The 22,850-nt window shown below is 43.7% G+C and overlaps 1 protein-coding gene across 1 annotated transcript in view; it reads left to right on the forward strand.

Moving 5' to 3' along the window:
* The first annotated feature begins 8,510 nt into the window (after window positions 1-8,510).
* The window catches only part of LOC139758965 (U-scoloptoxin(01)-Er1a-like), a 42,152-nt gene continuing 27,812 nt past the window's right edge, over window positions 8,511-22,850 (forward strand). Inside the window, exon 1 of the mRNA XM_071680797.1 lies at window positions 8,511-8,593. The gene's annotated coding sequence lies outside the window, so the exon portion shown is untranslated. The remainder of the gene's footprint in view (window positions 8,594-22,850) is intronic.

Here is a 22,850-nt window from a genome sequence, read left to right on the forward strand (position 1 = left end):
TATGAAACTCGATAAGTTCCCAAGTGCACTTTCGTGTTTTAATCACATCATCAGGGGAGACACAAGAGAGAAATACATCAGTCAGTTGACATACAACGAAGAAATGTAGCTAGGACGCCATTTGGTAAACATGCGATTTTCCAAGACGGACAACGAGCGTATCATAAACTAATTATGTGGACAAGGAGAATTGTTTACAAATTCTATCAACAATAGAGTTATCCAATTTGAATAGACCTTCGCTATCATATATATATATATATATATATATATATATATATATATATATATATATATATATATATATATATATATATATATATATATCCTTCCTATACAGGAGTGTCAGAGCCACAGTCAGACGACGCTGGAGAACACGGTCTTATACGCCACATGGAGCCGCCTAGCCAGCCAGCCTGCCTGCCCTTTGGATATAGCCAACCAACACGAATTTCCACTTTTTTCCTCAATTTTTTTCCCTTCTTTCAAGCAAGGGAGGCTGGTGTGTGTGTGTGTGTGTGTGTGTGTGTGTGTGTGTGTGTGTGTGTGTGTGTGAGGGTGTGGCAACGTGCGAATATGCAAGTGTGAAAGTTCAAATGCGGAAAGAAGAGAGAGAGAGAGAGAGAGAGAGAGAGAGAGAGAGAGAGAGAGAGAGAGAGAGAGAGAGAGAGAGAGAGAGAGAGAGAGTGTATGCAGCTGTGTATGGGGTCGTGTGTTGACCACATTCGCCTGTAATGTTACTGGACAGATGTTTGTTACTTTAGGTCAACAATACCCACACATGAGGACCCACGGGTCAACTGGGGCACGGCAGGCAGGACCACCCGACCCTCGATCATCCTCCAGGACACAGTCCATCTCAACTATGGTCTTGACGTCATTAAGTGAAGGATAAACAATATAACTTTTTTTTATATATAACCAGCAGCAGGAGGAGCAGCAGGAGCAGGAGGAGGAGCAGGAGGAGCAGCAGGAGCAGGAGGAGTAGCAGCAGGAGCAGGAGGAGGAGTAGCAGCAGGAGCAGGAGCAGGAGGAGGAGGAGGAGCAGCAGGAGCAGGAGCAGGAGGAGGAGGAGGAGCAGCAGGAGCAGGAGCAGGAGGAGGAGCAGGAGGAGGAGTAGCAGCAGGAGGAGGAGCAGCAGCAGCAGCAGCAGGAGCAGCAGCAGGAGCAGCAGCAGCAGCAGCAGGAGCAGCAGGAGGAGCAGGAGAAGGAGTAGCAGGTGCAGCAGTGTTACCAGGACGTGTAGGGTAACATCAAAACCCCTGACCCATACTCGCATACTCTCCTCCTGCTATATCACATATACACCATGACCGTGTGCTGCTATATATACATCGTGTCTCTATATATACATCGTGTCTCTATATATATGCATCTGTTGTTTCTACGAGAGTCAGTACAGGACGATATAGCAGACATAGATGTAGAATGGATCTATATATATATATATATATATATATATATATATATATATATATATATATATATATATATATATATATATATATATATATATGAACATTGATGTGTATACAGAGTACACTCATCTATATTTCAGGATTTGTATAAGTGATTGTGTAATAGTGGATGGAATTAAGTACCTGAGCATGTGTGTTTGTATTTGTGTAACTACATTTATATATGTGCGTGTACATGTAGTTCTGTGTGTTAATATGTATGTGTACATTTGTCTCTGTAGGTTTTGATGAGTGTATACATGTATCTGTGTATGGTCGTGTGTTTTAAGCGAATGTATGTGTTCGTATATAAGTATGCATGTGTTTTTTCCTGTTTATGCTTCTATCCCTGTGTGTGTGTGTGTGTGTGTGTGTGTGTGTGTGTGTGTGATCACATAATAACTGATATAGGACCATAATTCTTCCACTTGTGTTCGTCCTCGTCCAACTGCACATAACCCTCCAGTGTTGCCAACATCACATGACCCTCCCCTCACCCCTTCCAGTGTTGCCAACACCACATGACCCTCCCCTCACCCCTTCCAGTGTTGCCAACACCCACCATCATCATGGCAACCATTCATTTCCTTTGTTTAGATCAAACCCTTGGCAACCTTGGACCCGATGTCCGGACTGATCTCCCCCCCAACTCCACTCCACATCGGACTTTCTAAACCGATCACTTACTGTTTCGGACTTTCTAAGCCGAACATCGCTCCATTATGACTTTCTAAAACGACTCTAAGTACGCAACACATTTCCCACACTCAATATTCCTTGTATTATGGACGTACATATTACATGAGGTGACAGCGGTGTGTGTGATCAAGTATATGCATAAAACCACCAGGAAAATGAAACACGATAACTGTTCCAATTGCCTAGTGGCTGTATGCATCTAAATTGATCGTTAGTAATATAATGGTAATGATTAATTAAGATTATGATGGACGCCCATAAGCCATGGTTTATGTAAAACCTCTTAATGAGAACATTAACGACCCAACTAGGCCAATGGACTGCCCAGCATACTGTGACCATACACTCTCCTGTAGGCTACTAACATTCCTACGTTTAATATCTAAATTTAATGAGAGCGTTTGAAGCAATGTGGTGTGCATTCTAACACACGGGGTGACCCTAACTAAAACATCCCAAATTCACAAGTGTGTGGGAACATTCATGGAAAACATATCCTCACTTGGCCCCCTTCTCTGTTCCTTCTTTTGAAGAATTGAAAACGGGAGGGGAGGATTTCTAGCCCCCCGCCCCTCCACTTTTAAAAGTCGCCTTCTACGACACGCAGGGAATACGTGGGAAGTATTCTTTCTCCCCTATCCCCAGGGATATATATATATATATATATATATATATATATATATATATATATATATATATATATATATATATATATATATATATATATATCGTTAATGGGATGGCCTTGATTAGGGCCCCAGCTGCCCCCGTGACGTCATGTACGGCCGTCCAAGTCGTTAAGAGAATCGTTCCGTCTTAACCTCGTTACCAACTAGGTAGTTGGTCGTTAGCAGGAGCTGGGCCGGTTGTTGCTGCCGGCCACACACATCACCCGGCTCGTCAGTCAGAGCCGTGATACCGTCTTGTGTACTGTGTCCTGTGGAGCTGTTGCTCAAGTGGCAAGTGGCTGAGTCAAGTGATCCTCGAACTTCTTCCTCCAGCAAGTGGCTCTCGAGATGTTCTACGTGAGTGCGTTCTGTGACTTCGTTTTCTTATATATATATATATATATATATATATATATATATATATATATATATATATATATATATATAGATAGATAGATAGATAGATAGATAGATAGATAGATAGATAGACAGTACTCCCATGTGTTGTATGGCGAAGATGCCGGAAGGATTCGATCAATCATGATCAGTCTGTTTCAAGGGATCGGATCCTTAATGTTCGGGGATTCGAACCTAGTTTCGCCAGTTTGTCTTCCCGATACATGGAGAGTTACAGCTCCTTCATATATATTGAAATACAGTAGCCGGCTGTATCGTAGTTAGCCTGAGTCTTCGTATGACCACATCTAGATGCTAGATCTAACCATTAACGTAATATTCAACAGAAGTTTTGAATTGAATTATTCGAAGCAGTTTTGATCATTTGCTCGAACCAGTGCAATGGGTGAGTTCTGTGATCCGTTTTGTGGTTCATCAATAACTGCTGGTTAGATGACTTAATGAATTTACGAACTTTATTCCTTTTTACAAATGTAGTTATTTATACATTTATAAAAGAAAACATTCTGACACGAGAGTTTATTTAAGAGAGTCTCATTCTTGGCAGAGATTTATATAACTGAAACAAATATGGTAATGTACGTTAACGAAAGTACGTGGATTTAGTTATGTTTATATTAAATGTATATAGTGAAGTCTTATATTGTGGTCAGGTCTGTGAATTTGGAATTTCTGTACATTTCCAAATACTGAAGGAAATGTTTCGCATTTTAAGAGAATATCCAAGAATAGTCACTCAACATTTTGCTCCGATTTGCTTATAGATTTCAGTATGTTAGTGTTTGTAGCTTCATTCAGAACGAGGAAATATGGTCTGGAGTTCAATTTGTCCTCAACATATATAAAATGGAAGTTTCAAATGTCAGAGAACAATTCCTTAGTCAATTAATTTTCAAACAACTCATAACGTGAAAGGATCAACCACGGTAGGAGCCCATTAGACACCCTTGGGAACCTCATCCATTGTGTTTGTACTAAGTTGTTCAGCGGAGACTAACTTAGCTTCCAGAACCAGCTGCTGGAAGTGTGGCTGGACAGTAGCCCAGGTCAGTGCGGGAGGACCCCTGAACTACCCTTCCATCAAATGTCATCTTGTGGTGAAATTTGATGACAGTTTTAGGGATTGCATTAAGAGAGAGGGATACGAACCATCTGCATTGTGTCATCCCGTGGTACGAGTTGCACTCAAGGACTGAGTCGTCGTATTCAAGAGTTTAAGTGGTTGTGGAGTACTTGGGAGTACCTGGGAGTCCTTGGGAGTACTTGAGAGTACCTGGGAATGTATGAGAGTACCTGGGAATACATTAGAGTACTTGGAAGTACTTTGGAGTACTTGAGAGTACCTGGGAGTACATTAGAGTACCTAAATGTACATGTAAGTACCTGGGAGTGCATGAGAGTATCTGGAAGTACATTGTAGTAACTGGGAGTACTTGGAAGTACCTGGGAAAACCTGTGAGTAACTTGGAGACCCTGGGAAGGTGAAATAACAGGAAACCTGATGGTTCATTACCAAGTTACGTACTGAAGGATGGCAACAGTAGCCTACACTCCTGGTGTATATAGATGGAGACAGAATAGTGAAGGATCAGGCTCCTCCCCACCATCACTATAGATGGAGACAGTATAGTACAGCAGGAGGCTCCTCCCCACCCACCACTATAGATGGAGACAGGACAGTACAGCAGGAGGCTCCTCCTCACCCACCACTATAGATGGAGACAGTATAGTACAGCAGGAGGCTCCTCCTCACCCACCACTATAGATGGAGACAGGACAGTACAGCAGGAGGCTCCTCCCCACCATCACTATAGATGGAGACAGTATAGTACAGCAGGAGGCTCCTCCCCACCATCACTATAGATGGAGACAGTATAGTACAGCAGGAGGCTCCTCCCCACCCACCACTATAGATGGAGACAGGATAGTACAGCAGGAGGCTCCGCCTCACCCACCACTATAGATGGAGACAGGACAGTACAGCAGGAGGCTCCTCCCCACCCACCACTATAGATGGAGACAGTATAGTACAGCAGGAGGCTCCTCCTCACCCACCACTATAGATGGAGACAGGACAGTACAGCAGGAGGCTCCTCCCAACCCACCACTATAGATGGAGACAGGACAGTACAGCAGGAGGCTCCTCCCCACCCACCACTATAGATGGAGACAGGACAGTACAGCAGGAGGCTCCTCCCCACCCACCACTATAGATGGAGACAGGACAGTACAGCAGGAGGCTCCTCCCCACCCACCACTATAGATGGAGTCAGGATAGCATTGCCTCACCAGAATAAAGTCGTAAATACAATTATCTGACCTTGATATATGACATTGTTTACCATAGCAATGTGCTTCGTTTTTCTGAAGTCTTATATGAAGGTGAGATACAACAGTAGTTAAGCCTCATATCAGGGGCAGATACACCAGTGGATGAGCTCTATCATCAGGGCCAGATAACCTTTGGTCTTATATATATAGAGGGACATATATGAGTGGTTGAGTTTTATATCAGGGGTAGTTAGCATAGTGGTTGAGCCTTATATCAATTTATATACATTCCCGACTTCCTCTGTAACTATAGTCAGGATAGACCAATGGTAATAAAATTGATCAATTTCTTACAGCTAACTGGTCGTTAGGCGGCGTCTGGTAGTTCTCCCTAACAGGTCGGCCTCCAGCCAATCAACGTGTAGTGATAAAGATGTAGACTATATAGAAAGCAGAACACAGCCTGGTGATTGGTAGTTGGGTAGTTAGGGTAATTAGTGATTTCTATGACATCTATAATATCATATATGATGCACTTTGATTATAAACTACATTTTCAGTAAACACATTCTCAGAATATTGTCCGTGAAATACACCTTACAGCAACAAAACATATAAATTCCCTACATATATACATTGTAGTCTCATACCCACTGAGTGTAAACTACACCCACAAACTACAAGACACTACAACACACTACACTACATGTAGGAGGCACACATTACGTCATACAATACACCCAGGACACATATGAGAAACGATCACACAAACCGGCCGCTTGGAGACTTCAACGTAAAGTAAAGTAGTAATCCAAGGAAACTATCTGATCCTAATTGCTTAATTGCCCAGACTGGCTGCCAGGACTTTCACTTACAGATGTTGACGGAGACTTAACGGGTGACTGGTAGTTATAAGAAGCTGAAACTGTCGTGGACAATCAATACTGATATTTGGTGAGGTATTTTTATATGGGAATATATGGGAAGGAGAGATGAGAGGCGGCCTGGCGGTCAATGTGGCAGAATGTAGGACGAAGTAATGCGCTGTGGGATAGTAATGATGTGGTCCACTCCATCTACCTATATAGATGGAGACAGTAGAAGGCTCCTCCTCACCCACCACTATAGATGGAGACAGTAGAGGAAGATAGAAGGCTCCTCCCCACCCACCGCTATAGATGGAGACAGTAGAGGAAGATAGAAGGCTCCTCCCCACCCACCACTATAGATGGAGACAGTAGAGGAAGATAGAAGGCTCCTCCCCACCCACCGCTATAGATGGAGACAGTAGAGGAAGATAGAAGGCTCCTCCCCACCCACCGCTATAGATGGAGACAGTAGAGGAAGATAGAAGGCTCCTCCCCACCCACCACTATAGATGGAGACAGTAGAGGAAGATAGAAGGCTCCTCCCCACCCACCACTATAGATGGGCAACTCTCGCCTTGATGACCTATCATGACCTATGACGTCACTCCCCATGAGCCTTGTGCAGCTCTCGACCTTCATGTCAACCTGACTTGACCTTTCCTTTGTGCCCTGTAAGCTTCCCTTCATGCACATATTTCCTCCCCAGTCGCCTTCCTGTACCCTCCCAAGTGTCACCTCATCGCCCCAGTTGTCACCCCAGGCTATCTCCCCCACCTGTAACCGTATGGGTCAGAGGACACCCCACACCCCGTGGGTTATGTCTTATAAAGCCACCACTTGCCCCACTGCCTGGGGGCCGAGGTGAGTGGGGCTCGAACCCCGTCGCTCGTGGAATGTGTCGCCCTAGGAAGCCAGCGCGCCGTGGCATAGACCTCCTGCTGGAGGTTCTTCTGTTGTACTGAACTTCTCCTATCCTGAACCTGTTTCAGTCTCGTGTGTGCCGTAGCGTGGGTTGTGTACCGTAGCGTGGGGTGTGTACCGTAGCGTGGGTTGTGTACCGTAGCGTTGGCTGTGTACCGTAGCGTGGGGTGTGTACCGTGGCGTGGGTTGTGTACCGTAGCGTGGGTTGTGTACCGTGGCGTGGGTTGTGTACCGTAGCGTAGACTGTGTACCGGAGCGTGGGCTGTGTACCCTAGCGTAGACTGTGTACCGGAGCGTGGGCTGTGTACCCTAGTGTGGATTGTGTACCGTAGCGTGGGCTGTGCACTGTAGCGTGGGCTGTGTACCGTAATGTGGGCTGTGTACCGTAATGTGGGCTGTGCACCATTGTGTTGGCTGTGTACCGTAGCGTGGGCTGTGTACCCTAGTGTAGGCTGTGTACCCTAGCGTAAGCTGTGTACCGTTCTGTGGATTCAGGAAATATCAAAATGCGGTACTTATATACCACTTATATACATATATATATCAAGCCAACTTTATATGTAGAACGATCATATTCATAAAACGTAAAGTGCAACTTTTATGAAGGTGATAATTTTTTTCTGCAGAATCTACGTATATCAGAGTTAGAGAGGGTATATTGGGCTTTCATTATAGGCCGGGAATCTCATTTTTTCAACTGCAAGGTTGAAATGAATAGGGTTGAGGGCGTTTCAAGAGCAGGGATTACTTGGTGTGGTATAAACCCCATGACTGCCCACGGGTGACTGAGGCCTGAGCAGTCCTCATACCGTCATCCCGTCTCTCCAAGACCCCATTCCACCCTTCACACCCCTGCCTGGCGTATGATTCCTATCCATTTATTGCAATATATTCCACATGTTTTACGATTCAATAACTCTATTATCTGTATATTATATTGTATTAGACAAAAGCGTCGTCTGATCGAGCTCTTATAACGTATTTCATAAGTTTAAGTGTGAAAATTCACAGAAATACATCTAACGGTTGACTTTCGCACTGGGCATGCGCAGATGCGCCAGAGGGCCTTCACTTATTTTTCGTGTGACGTCACAGGCATCCTGGCACCTCACTGGCCAACTCGTGCACTAACCTTGAGTCAACATTTTTATGATTCGTTTTTCACCTCGCCCGAAGTACCAGGTTCGCATACTGAAAGTAGGAGGGTATATAAACGAGGGTCGAAAGGGGATCTCCAATTACTTCTCGACCGCACACCGCCCAGTGAACACGTAGTCTTGTCTCTGATAAGGTGAGGGACGCCATTTTGTTAGACTTCAAGTTGGCAACCACGGCATTATACTCAGGACAACGTGATGTGTGACCCATGGAATTATTATTATCATTGTGATTGTTGTATTTTTACATATATATACATATTGACTTATCACAGAAATTGACTTTTAACTGAAGGAAGAAAAAAAAAAACAAAAGTTTTTGAAAAAAAAAAAGGAAGGATTTTTTTCCTAAAAAGTTTCTCGGAAGAAGAGAGTGTCATACAACAGTGGCTAGTGGAAGACGTACGCCCTCTGCCTTCCCTCCTTCTGAACCAGTGGTGGGAAATCCTCGTCACATCGTCAAGAAAATTAGACGTTATGTATATGTCTTTCCCTCTCCCCCCCCCCCTCTCCCCTCCCCCCTACACACTCTCCCCCCCCCCCACCTCACCCCCCACCTCACCCCCCCCCCCCCACCACACACTACACCCCCCACACACACAGAGTGCGAGGCGCCCCAACCAAGAAGTGAAAGTTTTTGGCTAACCTGCCTGCTGGACAGGAACGTCCATGACTCTACGACCTCCATGGCATCCTCCAGGCTCTCTCTCTCTCTCTCTCTCTCTCTCTCTCTCTCTCTCTCTCTCTCTCTCTCTCTCTGAAGACGACCCCGGGGCTGGGAGAGCCACCCACCCATTCCTCCCTCACCACCCGCCACTCCCTCCTCCTTAACCTAGCTCCCCTCCCTGTGTTAGGTTGCTGTTGGCTGTGTTACCTGGTGTTACACTGGGCTGTTCCTGACGCTGTTACGTCCAGGATCCTTGTGACTCGTCGTAACGAGGCTGTTAGGCTCTAACAAACGAGGGTAACAGGCCAATTTTATGATTCTTATTGTGATTTTTTTGTTTTTTTCGTCATCTGAAGAGATTAATTTACTACCACCATTCGCACCACATCTCCACCACCCCTTCCCCCCCCCCCCTCCCTCCACACACAGGCGAGGTGGTCAGGTCACGTGGGGTTGACCTGTGCGTGACGTCATGGTCCTGGGCCGGGTGATGGCTGGTGCTGACCACAAGTGCTGACCACATAACTGTTTTCTGTGCCCCACTCCGTTAGCTTCTCTGTCTCTCTATACCTCACAACCAGGAGGTCTGCTAACGTCTTTATAGTTCTATACCCCAGAACCAGGGGGGGGGTCTGTTAACTTCTATACCCCAGAACCAGGGGGGGGGTCTGTTAACTTCTATACCCCAGAACCAGGGGGGGGTCTGTTAACTTCTATACCCCAGAACCAGGGGGGGGTCTGTTAACTTCTATACCCCAGAACCAGGGGGGGTCTGTTAACTTCTATACCCCAGAACCAGGGGGGGGTCTGTTAACTTCTATACCCCAGAATCGGCGGGGGGGGGGGGGTCTGCTAACTCCTCTGTACACCTGTGAGGGTTGTTAACTTTGCATGGGCCGCGGGTGACGTCACAACTACACAATATAAATCACCATCCCATCCTTCTCATTGGTCGACTTTTATCTATCTATATTCCATCAGGTAAACTGCTAATTGCCCAATCCTTCATGTTTACATATATAGCTAAACTTCTATATTCTCAAGTTAGATAACAGACAGTGTTAACCAACATCTACAAATGTTTCAGTCGTGTTAGATGCTAACTTGCTATACATGTTAGACTATTTCTATACTTCCTCTACTTCTAGCTGGCCTCATGGCTGGCCGGTGCTGTGGGCTCACTGGTCGCCTCTCCTGCAGTATGCAAATGAGAAACTTAAGAACTGGTTCGCGAGTCATGTTTACTGCATATGTTGGCAAGACCATACTCCGCCGCTAGGTCGAGTTTCAACCATAGTGTCATAGTTAGGTCGAGTTTCAACCATAGTGTCATAGTTAGGTCGAGTTTCAACCATAGCGCCATAGTTAGGTCGAGTTTCAACCGCAGTGTCATAGTTAGGTCGAGTTTCAACCATAATGTCATAGTTAGGTCGAGTTTCAACCTTAGTGCCATAGTTAGGTCGAGTTTCAACCGTAGTGTCATAGTTAGGTCGAGTTTCAACCATAGTACCATAGTTAGGTCGAGTTTCAACCGTAGCGCCATAGTTAGGTCGAGTTTCAACCGTAGTGCCATAGGTAGATCAAGTTTCGCAGCCATTTCGCCACGGTAGGTCGAGTTTCACGAAAGTATTATCACAGATCGAGTTCCAGGTCTCCTGCTGTTATGATACATTGATTCAAGTGTCATAGTCATTAAAAGATCGCGTTTCATAACCATAGCGCCATGATAGGTCGAATTTTAAGAACATGGCGCCGGAATAGGTCGAGTTTTAAGGACATGGCGCCATAGTAGGTCGAGTTTTAAGGACATGGCGCCATAGTAGGTCGAGTTTTAAGGACATGGCGCCATAACAGGTCGAGTTTTAAGGACATGGTGCCATAGTAGGTCGAGTTTTCAAGGCCATAGCGCCGCTATAGGACGAGTTTCAAAGCCAAGGTGTTGTGTCAGGTCGAGTTTTTCTTGCGTGTTGTAGTACGAGAGAGCAGGTCGAGCCTCAGGATGGTGTGTGCAACACGTCCACCTTCAGGTAGAGGCAACACCGGCCGGCGGGACGACCCATGTTGTCAGACGGTGTGAGGTCGACAGATGATCGACCCCGAGCGGCTGTCTCGCCCTCCATGAGGTTGACTCTAATGGTGATGACGGAGCACCAGCTGGCCACAACCCACACCAGCTCCTCCTCCTCCTCCTCCTCCTCCTTCCCCGTCTACATCTTTGTCTTATGTTCTTGTTATCTTCTTCTCTGTCCTTCACCATTCCATCATCACGCTTCAGTCTCCCTTCCATCCCTTGTGCCTTCCACCCTTACCTGTTCCATCCACGTTATCATCAGGGAAAGATGGTACTAACCCACCTGCACAGCTCCCACGCCCTCCCCCACCCCAGTCAACACCACACCACCTGCACAGCGCTCCCACCCCGCCCCCTCACCCCACCCCAGTCAACACCACACCACCTGCACAGCTCCCACGCCCTCCCCCACCCCAGTCAACACCACACCACCTGCACAGCTCCCACGCCCTCCCCCACCCCAGTCAACACCACACCACCTGCACAGCTCCCACGCCCTTCCCCACCCCAGTCAACACCACACCACCTGCACAGCTCCCACGCCCTCCCCCACCCCAGTCAACACCACACCACCTGCACAGCTCCCACGCCCTCCCCCACCCCAGTCAACACCACACCACCTGCACAGCTCCCACGCCCTCCCCCATCCCAGTCAACACCACACCACCTGCACAGCTCCCACGCCCTCCCCCACCCCAGCAACCACCACCACCTGCACAGCTCCCACGCCCTCCCCCACCCCCAGCAACCACCACACAACACCACAGGTGGTAGGTCAACCACACTACCAGTGGTAGACCACATACCTTCCTCACCATCTTCCATCATGCACACCACCACAACCACCACCACAACTACCACAACAACCAACACACCTACCACCACAACCCTCTCCACCACAACTACCACCATCGCCCCCACCACCATAACTCAAACATCCTCCTCCCCCGCCAACCAGACCAACACCTCTTTCAAGTAACTCTCTCTCTCTCTCTCTCTCTCTCTCTCTCTCTCTCTCTCTCTCTCTCTCTCTCTCTCTCTCTCTCTCTCTCTCTCTCTCTCTCTCTCTCTCTCTCTCTCTCACCCTGACCCCCCACCTCTCCTTCACCCCCGGACCTCACCACAGTCTGCCCAGTCCGCTCAAGGATCCTCTCCCTCTCTCCTTCTTTCTTCTCTCATCTTTCTCTTTTCCTTCTTCTTTCTTCCTACTTGATCTTCAACTCTTAGGTCAACATTGACGAAGCGCATCAAATGTAATCGTTTAAAGACGAATTATATATTTTCTATCCTCACTGTTCCATTTTGTTGTGCAACACATCTGATAACGATATAGTCTCATACACTGTGAGAAAATATATTGCATACTATATTCACGATAGTTCAAATTGAACACGTTTATAGGAATAGATTATATAGTTTGTAATATCATTAAAGGTAATTCAAATATGATTATACAATCAGTCAAGGGGTTGATTACCTTTTTTTCTGGAGGGAAAGATGAGATTTGCGTAAATGTTTCTTGGGTGACGGAAAAGGCAGACAGGTTCAGATAGACAGACAGGTAGATACATTATCTGCTAAATCGATAGATGAAATAGAAAGATAAGGAATAAGAGAGGTGAAAGCTAGACGAAGAAGAGAGAATTAAAGAGAGGGAGAGAAGTGTACAGAAAGGTAGATAAGGGGAGGAAAAATGAAAGAAATAGAAAGACCGAATAGTGAGACATTCAAAGACACGAAGAGAGAGAGAGAGAGAGAGAGAGAGAGAGAGAGAGAGAGAGAGAGAGAGAGAGAGAGAGAGCAGGTCTGCCTTTGCTAAAGCCAGTTAATTTCTCCTCCGTGCACGAACCTTCTGTATATATTTTATTACAATTACATCGTCTCGTTTCATATCTATAAGTGCAACATCTCATTCCTTGGTTAGATCTCATCTCTTCCCCTGATATATGTACCCCCAGATCCCCATGAACCATTGTGGAAAAAAGTATACCTTACTTATCATAGGGAGGAATACGAATAAGTGAGGCTTGTAAGTGGCGCTGGCGCACTTAAAACGAGAGTGTGGGGAGTGCAGGTTGCCCTCTTGCCCAGGCGGACGTGAAAGTAGCGCGGGGGTTCACAAGAAGGGGTTCTCTGGGCTGGGGGGGACTGTGAACACCCCCCCATTTATGATCTATGTTATAAAGCATATCTCTGTTTACCACCCCGTAAAGATTCTCTCTCTCTCTCTCTCTCTCTCTCTCTCTCTCTCTCTCTCTCTCTCTCTCTCTCTCTCTCTCTCTCTCTCTCTCTCTCTCTCTCTCTCTCTCTCTCTCTCTCTCTCTCTCTCTCTCTCTCTAACAACCTGTAGTGTGTGAGTTGGCATTGTTAGTGATACATGAATGGTTAGTGGAATGGTTTGTGTGTACAAATGACGGAGACATTGTTTGCTTTGTTTGCATCCGTATCTGTCCAGGAAGCACGATTAATCTATATAAAGAGATTGTGGGATTGTTTGCATTTATTGTAAATAATAACCTTGTTTACCTTGTATGTTTGCATGCATGGGAAACAACGTTTGTGGTTAGGTTAGGTTCCTTTGTTTATCAAACTAAAAGTTGGTGATCCAGTATTGCAGCAAAGTGTCGCTGATTGGATGGGGCTTAAGCGTCAGACTCAAGAATTTAAAGTATCCGATCTAACAATTTATCTTTTTATCTATCTATCTATCTATCTATCTATCTATCTCTATGTACCTATCTATCTATCTACCTATCTATCTATTAGTTATCTATTATCCTTAATGCCTTATCAAATCCCATCTCCTATCAAAACTCTCTTATTTCCAACGTAAAGTTGCGTTAGTAAAGACGAAAATAAAGACTTTGTCTTTATTTCTTCTTTAGATTCAGTAAAGATGTCTGACATGAAGGAGAAACCATGTATGCTCCGACTCCTCCTGGGCCCCGGGCTCGAACCCTTGTGCTGAAGGACTGTAGGTGAACATGGTTGTCACTCAGCCAAGGTGACCTATCCCCCTCTCCACCCTCCCACCTCCCCTCACCCTGCAAAAAGTTATCAACCACACACACACACACACACACACACACACACACACATACACTGTGTTATATCATGTCTGATAATCTCCTTAACATAACCTTTAACATGGTTTTTCCATGATAAACAATAGGTTCAGATGCTGCTTGACCGGTCAATAGATTTATATTGTTTCGATCAATAAACATTCATTTTACCGTCATTATCTCTTTACTGTCATTATTTCTGATGAGAAATCAGTTCAATATGTAATTTGTTCCGTTGTCATAATTTCAGCCGGTCTCTCCCATGTTATTATGTCTCACTAATGATCAGTTATTTGTCCGGTTAATGACATTGTATCCGGACATCTATACGCTTCTAACCGGCTCTTCTGCAGTGCCACTTCTAGGCCGATATTCTGTCTATATGGCTGAGTACTGAGCCTGGTGTATAGACATATAGAAACCTTGGAAGGCAAGAGTGTGCTAACTTCTATGTGTTTAGTGAGATCGATTTCCTTCATGAACTAACAATGGACATGGTCCAGCATGTACGTCTTTGCTGAAAATCTTAATAATTGTTTTGAGACAACAGACCTTATTAACTAAAGAACTACGAGGAATAAAGTTAGTGATAATACAGAGAGAAGATGGGAAAATGTGATCGAAGGATTCTAGAGCAAATGAAAAAATTGTCTCATAAATAGGGTCAGGTGTTAGGTGCTGGGAGAGACAAGTGAAGGCAAAGATTTCCAAAGTTTAGTTGCGTAAGGAAAGAAACAGACATCACAACTACCCAACTTTAAGTTGCTGATCAAGTTTCTAAAGAAGCCTTCCCCTGATGTAGATTACAGTGAGCCGATATCTTCCTATGATCTTGATATAAGTGGCGAGATTTATCTCAAAACTCATTTCTGATCTCATGTGGTGTTGTCTGCGCTATTGCCAAATCCCCACAATACCACATGCAACGTTGCCAATTGATCCCTTCCTTTTTTTGCTTTGAATATGAATGGATTATTTCCTTTAGAAAGGACTGGAAATTAATTATTTGATTGATGTAACTGTCATGGTCTTTTCATTGTTACAAAACTCATCTATTGCTTGAAAAAGCACACAGTAATTGTAGGATTTGCATGAAGAGCGCTGGGGTTAAATTTACATGTTCGCAGCACTAATTACATTTCTTTAAGGGAAAATATAATCATGTAATTATGATAATGCCATATAATTGTGCAGGAAGTTCCTGTAATCATTTCATTCTCAGTCATGCATTAGCACACACGCACTCGCACGAACATACAGACTCCAACATACATATGAACATACACTCAATTACCTAGACACACACACACACACACACACACACACACACACACACACACACACTGGGAAACAAATAGGTATTTACAAGAAGGTGATTACAGATTCACACAGACAAAGGCAGACACACTCACAAATAACCTGTGAATTTGGCACTTTGTGTGTGTATATATATATATATATATATATATATATATATATATATATATATATATATATATATATATATATATATATATATATGCATAAGTAGTAGTAGCAATATATCATATTTCTTTTTTGCTCTTATCTTATGGACAATAAATTTTCTCTGTGCTTTATCTAAGAACCAACTCACTACAACATTTTTTTCTGAATGAACCTGGAAAGGTCATTCACGATAGCTCGTCAAAACCTGTGAATGGGGACTGTTTGTTTACACTGGTATTAAAAATTTCCAGGACGATCTCGTTTTTCTTGTTTGGACATAATTACTTTTGTTTCTTATCTTATCTTCGTATTATCTTTCATGTATAATATTCGCCCTCGGTTCTGGAGGAATTCTTCCTCCTGTTTTCCTCTGTTTCTTGTCTTCCTCTTAGTGGTTAGGTTCTTAGTTTTATCCTTTGTTTTTCTTCCTCGTTCATCCTGTGGAAGAAGGAAGGAACTCCTTCCATTGGTCAACTCTGGCCCCACCCAGTATATGGCGGGGCAACAGATAGAAAGTTTCTGTTTCCCACCGTCACACCGCTCTCTCTCTCTCTCTCTCTCTCTCTCTCTCTCTCTCTCTCTCTCTCTCTCTCTCTCTCTCTCTCTCTCTCTCTCTCTCTCTCTCTCTCTCTCTGCCATCTAGAATCATAGAATATGTATATATATATATATATATATATATATATATATATATATATATATATATATATATATATATATATATATATATATATATATATATGAGGTCGCTGTAACGTTAACGGGGAAACTGATACTACCCTTGGCCATTTCTATATCCCTTTGTCTCATACGAAACAATAAGATGATCTATCTTTAATTAAGAATCATATTAATTCTTATTCATTCTTATAATTAACGTAATCATAGCAATTGAATAACTGAATGCATTTTCTTTCCCATTTATACTGACATCCTTTTCTCTTACAGGTGAGAGTTTGCTGAGGGACCTTTCTCCCAGGTGTATCTTGACAGTAAGTGTGAGTTTGATCTTGTCATAGATAGCAAGTGTGGTGCTGGCTCCATCATAAGTGTGGTCGTGAGTGCAACTTAGAATGTATCATATCCGTAAGTGGCGTCTTAAGTGCATCTTAGCTGAATAAAGTGTGGCTCATCTCTCAGTCAACTCGTAACCCCTTGAGCACGACGGTACGACCCTTGAGCACGACGGTACGACCCTTGAGCACGACGGTACGACCCTTGAGCACGACGATACGACACGAACAAGACGGTACGACCCTTAGGTATGACGACCTGGCCTTTCACTTGACTCCTCATGCTTTAAGGTCATCTTGTCGTCATTAAGACTGATACCATTATCTTCAAGGGTCGTACTATCGTCCTCAATGGTCGTACTGTCGTCCTGAAGAGACGTATCGTTGTATCGTTGCGCTAAACAGCTCATTAGTGTTGATCGTACGTCACTGGGGCTTCACCCAGGCCAGCCGTGAACGAAACGAAACAAACCACAAATGAAACGAACCACACTCCCCCGCCAAGCTAACCTTACTACATATCTCCACACCGAACGAACCACTCGAACGAGTCAAAGAAGAAGATAACGAACCCTCAAAAACCAGAGCCATAAAGCTCATCTTTATCTTCAATTAACATACAGATTCCAATCAGCCATCGACACCTTGCGTATAGACGTGTTGAAACAGTGCGTCGAAGCGTTCCGGAGCAAATGCTTTGAACATATGAAACAAAACCCAAATGATTTGACGAAGAGCAACTTTTTTTTTGAAGGGGTTCGTCTCCTGAGTACGTCATGTGGTGGCAACCCAGGGAAGGTTAACGGGGTTCAGTTGGGCTGAAGACATTAAGCAAATTAGAAGATGACGTAAACAAGAACGCGTTTTCTTTTCGAGGGTTCGTGGGTTCCTTACTTCTCGAACGCTTTGCCTCCGAGACTTTTCGAGGTGGAACCTCTGGGGATTACGAGAAAATATAGACGTTTTACCTTATGATACATATGTGCACACGAAGGAAAACACACACACACACACACACACACACACACACACACACACACACACACAATGGGAGAGATCTGCCCCAGATGAGACGGTACATACCACAATAACAACACGTACAAGGATGTTAAAGCGAGTGTCATTGGAGAGAGAGAGAGAGAGAGAGAGAGAGAGAGAGAGAGAGAGAGAGAGAGAGAGAGAGAGAGAGAGAGAGAGAGGCTTGGAGACAGCCCAGATGGCGAGTTGCCAATGATTGACTTGCTTCAGGCCAGAGCCTAGTGGTGTAGGTGACCCTGCCTCCCTCCAGTACCTGAGCTGGAGCCTCCAGGTGTCGACCCGTCAACAACCGTAACATACAACTGAGCAGCCGAGAGAGAGAGAGAGAGAGAGAGAGAGAGAGAGAGAGAGAGAGAGAGAGAGAGAGAGAGAGAGACCCGCAGCAGTAAGCTTCTCATAAGTAATGACTATATACATGACGACAAGTTATTAAAACTTTCTCTCTGTCTTATAAATGTAACACCCCATTCTATTTCCCTTCAACCATCATATATATATATATATATATATATATATATATATATATATATATATATATATATATATATATATATATATATCCTCTATTTCTATTCGCTTCATTTTTATCTTAGACTTTCATTTGACTTTCTGTTTACACTTGCGGGGATCATGTTTTTATCATTATTCTCTAAATCCTCATAGTTAGTCAGTGGACATTAACCAGAGAATTACAGTTGTAATCGGATTAATCCATCCTCTCAGTGTGATAAATGTAATCAGTTATTTCATGTGATTATTTAACTATTTCGATTACTTTTGCATAGATTAGTTTGAAATCAAACTACAATTTGTCTTTTCTATGTTTCATTAGAAAGGAAAAGTATATTACATGTTCTCCTTTAACGTCAACTAAATGAAATGAACTCTTGTACCGTAGGAGAACATCTCAATGTACGTAGGACTCAAGATTAATTCGTGGAAAGATATATATAATTTCCCATTTCAGGTTAAGGGCAGAACATTCGAGCTTTCTTACATGCAGTTTCCATATTGAATCTCTGGCAGTTTTATTGTCTCAAACATCAAGTAATTTTTTCTTGACAAAAAGGTTCAGTTTAATTCCATCATATCGTCAGGATTTGTTTAAAATATATAACGAATACGTAAAGCATGCACAGGTTTCCTCTTGATGTTGTATCATTGCCTAGATCATGAAAAATAGTTTTTTGTCATATATCCGATTTGTCGTATCTGTTATAGAGCAATTTCCTTATTGATAGTGTAACTCGTGTATGTCTAGGGAGTGTAGTTTCAGATGGGTACATGTCTGTTAGAGCGGCGTTTCAAACTGGTTTGGAAGGGAGGTTGTTTAGTGTTCTTCATGTTATGTACGTATGTATGTATGCGTGTATGTATGTATGTATGTATGATGTATGTATGCATGTATGCATGTAAGTGTACGATTCGTTTCACGGTCCTTATTCTGAAAGAGACGTTATACATAAGAATTAACTTAATATCTTTTCAAAAGAGATTCCTTGCTAGACGAAACAGTATTATGATATTCTCAGATCAGTAATATCAGTTGACAAGGATGTATTCAGGAATATTACGCTTCAAATATCGTCGACTTTCTAGTGGCTATTCAAGCCAGGGCAGACCAGACCAAGCCGGGGAGACAGGTTTGGGAAGTACAAGAATTTAAAAGTTTTGGGAATTTAATTCAAAGATAAAGATACATACAAGAATGTAGAGAACAAAAGAGAGAATCAGGCAGAACCATTGTTTGTTCTTTGCTAATCTATACAACAGACTAATTCGTTAATGAATGATATGATTGTGTCTAATTATCAAACAATGCTTTCTTTAGTTTGCCTTCATTTTCCGTTCAGCTTTATATGAGCGATTTCTGAACACATGTAACCACAGTGCCTGTAATAGACATCACGAAGAGTAGTACAGAATAAAGTACAAAAAAGTAAAGAGCAATACACTATTTGTTTAAATAGGTACGATGAATGAATGAATGGAAACAAAGATAACGAAAAGAGGATATTGGTAAATGATATATATGCTATAGGAATAAGTCAGTAGTCAATGTAATCTTAAGTATAATTGATAATCGTATGACTGATTGTTTGGAAAGTAATTGGTTTAGGATGTACTATCAGTTCTGGTCGATTAAGTGAAGTAAAACAAATTGCTTCAGTTTAGGCTGTGAGGGGAATGTTCATCATAGAAAATGGTCTAGAAATGTAATCATAGAAAAAGGGCTTTGAAGGGAGGAGCTCTCCCCATACATACTCGTCTTTGATCATTTCTTCACAGTGTTACATTCCTATCCATGTTCTTTTACCTAAGTTACTTTGTAGATGAAAAGTTAGAGAGAGACTCGGTCTCTACCCAGTGGTGACTTCCGCAGTGGCCATTGTATGGGAGACAGACCTCTCAGTCACCCACTACACTCAGTTCTCATTCATAATGACAGGTGCCTCCCCCAGGCCTCTCTCTCTCACGTCACTCATGACTCATGGTAGTAATGGGTGGGTGGAGGGTCTCCCTCCCCCTATACAGTCAACCCATCCAATCAGCGTAAGTAAAGATCAGTGCAATTGCGACTTACGACCGGAGGAAGGAGAGCTGTGATGTGCTTCCGTTGTTACGTGTGTGCTACTTACTACAGGGAAAGTACTTACTACAGGGAAAGTACTTACTACAGGGAAAGTACTTACTACAGGGAAAGTACTTACAAATACTTACTTACGAGGGACGAGTGGTATGTGAGTTACGTGTTGTGAAGTGTTGTACGTGAGATGGAGAGGTTGTATATTGTGGGGCTGAACAGTCAGCCAGCAGCTCACATGTGTGGGCCAGGCAGAAAGATACGAGAGCAACCTGGGTCTAAGGAGTGACACTTGACAGCCTCTGAAGTGCTGACTCACTGTGCGCCGGAGCCGGCAATCACCCGGCCGGGAGGAGGAGGAGGAGGAGGATGGAGGGAGGGTTGTGTACCTCACTGGTCGGTGGTTGCCTACCACACACCGCCCACCAGACAGACAGACAGACAGACCAAAGTACACAGGACAATTGAATATATCATTTGTACGACCTCACCAACGTACACACACACACACACACACACCCACACACACACACACAGACACACACACACACACACACGTCAGCACGACACTCCGGGGGGAGTCGTCGTGCTAGACAGCCTCGTACGACCTCCCGCTGAACGTGAAGGTGGTCGTGTCAAGGTCAACCTCCCTTCCCTCAACCCTTTCACCACGTCTCCCTGGCCACATCCGGCTACGATCTTCACCCCTTTCTATACCACTTCTCTCCACCCACTTCAACACCTCCAATTCCACATATGTGAAAAAAAAAAGAAAAAAATTAGCAAAAGATAATGAATTTCGAGTATAATTAAATCTATAAACCACAACAATTCATGGGAATAGTTAAGTTGGTCCTATGATGCCATCAGCCAATAGCAGGCCTCCCTGACATACCATTTTTTTTTTTATCGCCAACGTAGGATAGGCTAGGGCCGTATGACGTCACAGGCCTTTGTGGTTGGTTACCAGTAGGATCCTGACGGTGAATTGATGTAGCTATCTTATATTTAATGTCAGATATTTTTCACTTGTGGAAAATACTGATAGAAAACGTAATGTCAGGAAGGAACACATACATGACAGATATGATGTTCAGGTAGTCTTGGTCCATAGTTAGCCATATGGCGGTAGATGGCATCTATCCATCTTCCGGCACATGGCAACTGTGTGATTCAGACAAAGGAAAATCTCTCTCTCTCTCTCTCTCTCTCTCTCTCTCTCTCTCTCTCTCTCTCTCTCTCTCTCTCTCTCTCTCTCTCTCTCTCTCATCTATGGCTGGATGTTAACATTCTATTAATTTTCGCCGTTAACGTAGCTATCCCCCCCCCCCACTCTATGTTAAGCACTTTCTCCCCTTCCTGCCATACAGTGTCCATTGTCTCAACCATTTATGCGTGATTTTCGCACTTATATATATATATATATATATATATATATATATATATATATATATATATATATATATATATATATATATATATATTCTAGTACAAGAAGAAATTCCGTGGACATAGATGCGTGATTGACATAGAAATATGATTGTAATTATCAATTCAATATTATGGTGTGTGTGGGCAGAAAAGCTCCATATGCGGCCAAGGAAATTACATCATCAACAAAGATTGCCAGTGTGACGTCATGCGACCATCCCCCCCCCCCCTCACCACCAGCCTCTCTCTCTCCCTCTCCCTCACTGGTACCCTCCCTTTTCCCTCTCTTCCTCCTGGACAAAGACCTCTCTCTCTCTCTCTCTCTCTCTCTCTCTCTCTCTCTCTCTCTCTCTCTCTCTCTCTCTCTCTCTCTCTCTCTAACGTTCACGACCCCGTAAAATGGGATTCCAGGGATAAATAAGCCGCCTCTCTTTACTCCTCCCCCCCTCAAGATGCGCGCCCCTAACGGACAGCTCGCCACCAAGGAGAGTTGGTCAGCCCGGCTGATCTCGACCAACCAAACATAGCGACCCCCTTACCCAACAGCGGCTCCTGTCTTAACTGGTATCCTCTCCCAACACAGATAAACCTTCAGCTAAAAACAATATATATATATATATATATATATATATATATATATATATATATATATATATATATATATATTCTTTTCTTTCATACTATTCGCCATTTCCCGCATTAGCGAGGTAGCGTTGAGAACAGAGGACTGGGCCCTTGAGGGAATATCCTCACCTGGGCCCCTTCTCTGTTCCCTCTTTTGGAAAATTAAAAAAAAAAGTGAGGGGGGAGGATTTCCAGCCCCCCGCTCCCTCCCCTTTTAGTCGCCTTCTACGACACGCAGGGAATACGTGGGAAGTATTCTTTCTCCCCTATCCCCAGGGATATATATATATATATATATATATATATATATATATATATATATATATATATATATATATATCTTTCTTTCTTTCAAACTATTCGCCATTTCCCGCATTAGCGAGGTAGCGTTAAGAACAGAGGACTGGGCCTTCGAGGGAATATCCTCACCT

The sequence above is a fragment of the Panulirus ornatus genome, chromosome 32 (assembly GCF_036320965.1).
Source record: "Panulirus ornatus isolate Po-2019 chromosome 32, ASM3632096v1, whole genome shotgun sequence".
Lineage (NCBI taxonomy): Eukaryota > Metazoa > Arthropoda > Malacostraca > Decapoda > Palinuridae > Panulirus > Panulirus ornatus.